The following is an 8,268-nucleotide window of genomic DNA, read 5'->3' as shown; positions in this document are numbered from 1 at the left end:
AATTTAGGCCAAAGGCCAAGCACTGGGACCTACCTGATGTCATCAGAGTCGAAACGAAAGCTGACAGTAAAACGTCTGGGAGGTATAACAGGAGGAAGGCCTCGCAGTTGTACTATGAGACAATACTGTTAGGAAAAGGTGGAGAGTCAGATGGATGAAAGAGAATACGAAAGGAGGTACAGTAAAATAGAAATGAAAGGGGTTGCAGATACCTGTATGTTTGGTTTATATATGTATGTACGCTATGTATATATATATATATATATATATATATATATATATATATATATATATATATATATATATTATAGACAGATATCGATATATATATATATATATATATATATATATATATATATATATATATATATATATATATATATATATATATATATATATATCTATATCTATATACTATCTATATCTATATATATATATATATATATATATATATATATATATATATATATATATATATATATATATATATATATATATATATATATATATATATATATATATATATGCATATATAACTCATACACATATATATATATATATATATATATAATATATCATATATATATATATGATATATATATATATATAATATATATATATATATATATATATGTATATATATTTATAGATATATATAATATAATATATATATATATATATATATATATATATAATGTATATCTTAAAAAAAAGCAGGTGTGGTGGTGAATTGTTAGTCTCAGCTTTTTCCGCGTAGTGACAGGAGGGCTTAACGACAAGCGCTTGATCCCTTGAAGATTGGTGAATTGAGAAAACAGTCAGAATTAGTGACCATGCCATATGAGTTTGACGACCCCTTCTGAGATCACATGACTGGGTGCGGCGCGGTTGCTGTGCCATTCCAAAAGGCGTGTCTGTGTGTGTGTTCGTGATGTGTTATGTATGGGGCCCAACAGTATAAGTGGCCAAAGAAAAGGACGCATTCCTCGATTACCAGTGTTGTGGTATAGAACACAAGCGGACTTGAGGGCACACCCATCGCAAGGTAGTGTAATATTAAGACTTTGGAAAAGTCACCCTTTGAAAGAGAGAGAGAGAGAAGTGTAGTGTGTACACGTTCATTTAATTATGTTTTACATGTTGGAGTGAAATAATAAATATGTCTCTTTATTTCAGATGGGCGCATGGCATTATATAGAGAATGGGTTCTCTAAAAGACTTTGACCGTTTAAATGCTTAATTAATCAGACTGTGAGATTTAGGGGATGATTACTCAATCTGGTTCAGGAGAGGAGAATGACAGTTTGTGGTTTTTTGAGGGTCAGACTTTATTCTTTTTTTTTACTCCATTTTATGTTCATTTTGTCCCATTTAATGTTTAGCTGATTTGGGAAATAAAAAGTATATTTTTGTATCTACGAGGATTCATTAGCCCAGCTTGCATTTTTAGCTCATACAGAGGGATAACCAGCAAAGAGAGGTAAGAGGGTTGCCTGTTTGTTTAATTTGTTTAAACGAGTGCCATATAGTCCTAAAAGACTTAGTAAAGATATACATATATTATATATATATATATATATATATATATAGTATATATATATATATATATATATATACGATATGTATATGCATACTTACATGCACTATATACTTTAGTTAATCAAGAACTTAACCGTACGTAGATGATGATCCCGTTTTCAGCCGTTCCTAAAGAGACAGAAAATGCGCGTCAGCCAACTTAGCTTTGGGAAATAATCCTTTTACTTGAGTGTTTGAAGTACTAACCTACATTAAGTTCATTTCAGTAAAAATTATTTTGCATAAGGATTAATGTTTAAAATAAGGAGATTACTTTCACCAAGAGTGGTTCATTGTACACACTTCTATAAAAAAATAAATGTATATATATATATATATATATATATATATATATATATATATATATATATATATTATATATATATATTATATATATATATATATATGTGTGTGTGTGTGTGTGTGTGTGTGTGTGTGTGTGTGGTGTGTGTGTGTGTGTGTGTGTAAATAATTCAAACTAATGTACATACATATTATATTACATTATATTATATATATATATTATATTATTATTATATATTATTTGCGTGTGTGTGTGATCTAAAAAAAACTTGTCTAGTCAAACCCAAACAAGTTCTTTACAGTAATAATACTGATAATGAATACCAACAAAAACAATGCACTTAATTAACCTTTGCCACACCCTTTACCCTTCAAAAACTTATTTTGATAATTATATATAATGTACACTTGGTCCTACGGTAGGATATATTAAAATTCTATATAAATCCTCATTTATAAGAACAACTAACAGGGAATAAATTCAGTAACTAGGTACCCTTCCAAAAGACAGAAATTCAAAATACTGCAATTACGAAATTTCAAATTTCTCATACCAAGGAAGGATGCAATAACGGAACAAATATAACTACTGCTATTCTAATTTCTAAATTTCTAAACTAATGAAGGGAAAAAAAAATTCATTTGGTAATTTCCGAGAGAAAAATTCATATAATTTGCAAATGGCACCCACGACCTCCGTTGGATATAGTCAATATGGCCCAATTCAAGTCTCGAGAAGAGCGACTTCGAAGCCGTTGATTGGTCGTCCTGGAGCGCCCACCCCTCCCCGGCCCCCACGAGTGTCAGACTTCACAGGGCGTTTTGTGCCGAGAGCGAGCTGACGTCGCCCTTGAAAGGCGAGGCCCTTCGCCTTTTACCGAGGTCATGATCGGTGACTAAAGGCCTTCAAGGGTAACCTGAGATGCTTAGCAGCGGCTTCGGGGAATTTAAGCCTCTTATCTCTATAGATTTTTTGTTGGGATGATGTCGGTCAGGAGGTAGGTTGAAAAAGTGTTCGTTGCAATAAAAGGAGTATGAAGTGGTTGCAGGTCAACTTAAGGTCATTAGAGAATTGCCAAAAATTTTAACGATAAATACTGTAGTAATTATAAGGTTTAAATTGTGTTTATTATACTAGAAGCATGAAGTGGTCGCTGTTAAACGTAACGCCATTACAGAATTACGTAAACTTGAATGCAAAATACTATAACTGTCTTGTGATATTATAAATGCTCGTAATTATACCACTTTACATACCTGCATACATTTTGGACACCAGCGTTAAATGGTGCCAGTATCTAAAAGATGAAATGATAACAAATGTTCATTAACTGTAGAATTAAATCAAATAATTGACTGAATTTAGATTTAGGTCCAAAAGCCAAGCACTGGGACCTATGAGGTCATCCAGTTCTGAAACGAAAATTGACAGTAAAAGTCTGAAAGGTGTAACAGGAGGAAAACCTCAAAAAGTTGCACTATGAATCAGTGGAAAACACAGCAAAAGAACGAAAGTGGTTGCAGGTAGGGGTCGAAGGCACGCTTGCTAAGAACCCTAAGAAATACCTACAAGTGCACTGCATGAGGTGCACTGACGGCACTACCCCTTTTCGAGGAAGTACATATCAATACCTATTTCTAGTACGAGTCTTGTATTTTCCTTCAGATTCCTAGAAGCAGAATTTGGACCACCACCAATCCAATCAAAATAACCCCACCTCCATTGGTAGGTATGAGAGCGATAAACGACCGTTCAATTCCGGATAAGAGAATGGCATGCATAGGCATATTCCGATGCTACAAAAGGAAAGTGGAAGGGAGTCTACGATTCTCTGATCTACATATAAATTGATTATCTTCCAGCTCTGTCTTAACAATATCATAGGAGTTGGGTGCGAAGTTAGAAGCGGGTCTGATGTAAGCCAATCTACTCGGATGCTTTTCGACACAAACAACTGATCCAGGTCTATCTATCTATCTGTATATCTGTTTATATGTCTATCTATGTTCCAATATGCCATGTTACGACAAAATGTAACCAGAGTGTTTTTTTATACGTGAGACGTATCCTGTTTTAGCAAAGGAATTATATAATTCTATATATATATATATATATTTATAGATATATATATATATATATATATATAGTATGTGTGTGTGTGTGTGTGTGTGTGTGTGTGTGTGTGTTGTGTGTGTGTGTGTGTATAAAGGGGGTTTTATATACACTATCTTAAATAACAAGTATGAAACTCTTGCCCCTAAACATTTCTGTGTAAAAGCGTCTCGAATTCTCGATATAAAAGACAAAAAAAAAAAAAAAAAAAAAATAGCAGAAATAAAAACCGATATAAGAATGCCACGAGCGATAAAGGTTGTAGGCACTATTGTTATGCGCTAGATGAATTACTTAGTCAAAAGCCCTCAGCGAAACGTTGATGCTCGCTCTCTCTCTCTCCTCTCTCTCTCTCTCTTTCCTCTCTCTCTCTCTCCTCTGACAATGATGATATACCAGAGGAATTCATTTCCCTCTTCCCTGAGAGCACAAGTATATATTGGTAATCAGCGAAGAAGGGGAAACATGAAGCAACTCAGAGAGGAAGCTCTCATATCTCTTTTGATCTTCGGAAGGATCTAGTAACAACAAGGCAGAAGGATCTTCACGTTCCATGAGACAACCTTCACTGAGCATGCGCCTGAAGTTATGAGAATTTCTAAGCCGTATCACAACAAAGAATCCTTATTCACACAAAATAAACTGTGCATTACTGCGTGGAAGACAAAGCTTCACTATGCTGGTGCGCCTTGTTTAGTGGGTTAGTATGGTAATACGGCCACTCAGATGTGGCGGGTCGCTTCTCCGTCAGGGCTATGAAAAATCACTGATTCTGTATCGTGATCAGTAATTGCTGCAGTGTTGGGGGCGGTGGGGGGGGGGGGGGTGGTATTCAGCGGTGGAAGTTGAAACCAACGATTTTGTTTTTGATGGCCCCTTTGGTGGCTTTCAACCATGTGAATTGGTTTCATGTACTTGCAATAATAATAATAATAATAATAATAATAATAATAATAATAATAATAAATAATAATAATAATAATGTTAAATAAAATGACAGAATACAGCGAATTCTGCCATTTTATCCAACAGAATTTGTTTAAAATTAGGGTCTTCTTCCAAAATAATAATAATAATAATAACAAACAATACTGTTAAAAAGAATGGCAGAAATTAGGCCTGAGAAGCGCAATTGTAAGGAAAATAGAAAGAATATATAAAATCAACTCGCTTAATTCTGTCATTCTTTTAACAGTATTTGCCTAAAAGAGAGTCTTCTACCAAAAAATACCTAATAATAATAATAATAATAATAATAACTAATAATAATTAATAATAATAATAATAATAATAATAATAATAATAATAATAATATAATAATCATAAATTTAAACCGCCAGCATTATTCAGAATAAAATAAACCACAATTTCTTATAGGCGTTGTCGCCATCCTATTTCCATTAAATATTCTACTACCGAGCGTCTTAATATTTCCCAAATAACTTATATAGTTTTTACTCATTTGAGAACAAGGATCAAATAAAATTTAGTCAGTGCTTTTCAGTATTTCATTCAGTGTACGATATTTCTTTAAAAAATTTACGTTTAAATTTATGTATATGGGCGAAATATTCGTCAATAAAATTTTCTATGGGGGAAATATTCGTATATAAAATTTCTATGGGCGAAGCTTTCGTATATACAATTTTTCTATGAGAGCGAAGTTTTCGTATATAAAATTTTCTATGGGAGAAATATTCGTAAAATTTTCTATGGGTGAAGGTTTCGTATATAAAATTTTCTATGGGAGAAATATTCGTAAATAAAATTTTCTATGGGAGAAATATTCGCAAATAAAATGTTCTATGGGCGAAATATTCGTATTCAAAATTTTCTATGGAAAAAATATTCGTAAATAAAATGTTCAATGGGCGAAATATTCGTATATAAAATTTTCTATGGGTGAAGCTTTGTATATAAAATTTTCTATGGTCGAAATATTCGTAAATAAAAACTTCCAATGGGGAAAATGAAATTCCGCCAATGAATGTTCTATGGGTGAAACATTCGTATATAAAATTGTCAATGGGCGAGATGTTCGTCAATAAAATTTTTATTGGCGAAACTTTCGTATATGAAAAGTTCTATGGGCGAAATATTCGTCAGTAAATTTTCTGTGGGCGAAAGGGACTTTATATATCTGTGAAAATGACCGTGTATTCCTTTGTCCGCGCGTTACATCTATTATTACTGCAGCTTGATTACCATAATTTCTTTTATATCTGTTAAACTAACATAATTTTAAAGTAAAAGAGATATACCAAATGTTAAATTAAATAGTTTATCTGGTGAGAAGACCCCCTCATAAATTAATTACAGTGTATTATAAATCACGATTACCACAATTTTTGTAATATCTACTAAGTAACATAATTCCTAACTAAAATAGATAATAGACAACGTTAAATTAAATCATTTATCTGATGGGTAGCTCCACCTCATAAATTAATTACAGTGTAATATCAATCTATCTGTTCTAAGTAATGGCGTTTCTCGAACTGTGTACCACTGGAGAGTATCAAATTAGCCGCTAATAGATTACAAACTTAAATACACTGATTCTATCTTACATTACGTATTAGAGGAAGCGGAGTTTAAGCCGTGTACGTTATAGTTCGGAATGCCATGGATTTAAATGTCTGTGCGCGTTCGTAACTGACAATAATGACTTGTGAGTACATCGTAATTATTAAAATGAATTATGCCTCGGTACCTGGGTTCCGACACCTCATGTCATCAAAGGTTTTGTCAAGGCACTTACCTTTCACTTGGTGGTCTTGAATTCCTGCAATAAATAAAAAAAAATGGATGAAATAAACAGAATTTACTAAACAAAAAAAATTTAATTTTTTTCTTAAAATGTGGTCAACACAAATCATATGTTTTATTTCAACATAATAACTTCATCAAGTTCACAGAGTTTTGTGGAGTTAATAGATTACAATTAAACAAAACAATAAACCTTACATAATTTATTTCGCACAGCATTTTATAACGTTTGCTCATAAACTTTCTAACACAATACATTCGTTTAAATTTTCTCAAGGTATACATAAATTCAAACTGGATATCGTCAGCAACGACAAAGGATAAAACAAAATGGTCGTACATAAAAGATGTCATTTGCTGGTCATAAATTTGTTTTTTTTCTCGTTTATGAAGCAACTAATACAGTCTTCTTCTATTTATATTCGCTCTTCCTCCAAGTCTGAGCGGATAATGGCTTTAAGCATAAATAAAGAAACTGGGTTAACCATCCCATCTCCTCATCATGGCAAAAAAAAAAAAAAAAAAAAGAAAAAACACTTCCCGAGATACCTAGTCTTCGTTGCTGAAACGCGCACTTCTACCTTAAAGGAGGAAATGTACAAAAGCCTAAATAACTTTTTATTACGAGACACTGGGTTAAACTCCAGCCCAGGAAGGACAATAAGCGGACCAACGTCAGGCGAAAATGCACAAAGTTCACAGCGTTCGCAAAATGCACGAAGTTGGGACAAAGCGGAATAAGCCTTTTCCTTTTTCCCGGTGATCACGTCGGGTCCTTCGAACGTGCTGGTTCCTTAGCGGAAGGGACTCGCTCGGGGTCCTACGAGGAATTTGGGAGGAGGTGTTTTTCATTCTTTAATTTAGGTAATATTGCATTTCACTGGTTATGTAGTACGTCTTGTGTATTAAGATTATATATAATATATATATAGTATATATATATATATATAATATATATATATATATATTATATATATACATATATAATATATATATATATGTGTGGTGTTGTGGTGTGTGGTGTGTGTGTGTGTGTGTGTGTGTAAATATCTATACATAAAGGTAAAATCCACGAAGAGAAGTGAAAACGAAGGATTGCTACTGCCAGGCCTTTCGACTCAATGTCAGGGATATTGGGATCGTACCTCAAAGTGTCCTATGATTATGGGTATATACAATTTTCACTGGCATATCCCATATCCTTCTTATTTCTAATTTTCAGGTCTGATACTTAGCCATTTTTTTCCCTTTCCATCTCTGCTTACAAATGAATAAAGTGAGCTAAAAACGAAATATACTGAAATATACTGAAAAGCAACTTATAAAGTACATCTATCCCACGATAAAACGGACAAAATATAGTCATAATTGGAAGCCAATGGCGGTTTATGGCATCGCGCTCTCGCAGATGCCAACGCACCTTCATCCAATAATATCAGAGAATAGAACCAGCCAATTCGTGCGGATTCTCGTATTTAAACAGGCGAGCGAATTTGAAACTCGCG

This window comes from Macrobrachium nipponense, chromosome 38 (assembly GCF_015104395.2).
Source record: "Macrobrachium nipponense isolate FS-2020 chromosome 38, ASM1510439v2, whole genome shotgun sequence".
In the NCBI taxonomy this organism is placed as follows: domain Eukaryota; kingdom Metazoa; phylum Arthropoda; class Malacostraca; order Decapoda; family Palaemonidae; genus Macrobrachium; species Macrobrachium nipponense.
Note: the sequence above shows the minus strand (reverse complement) of the source record.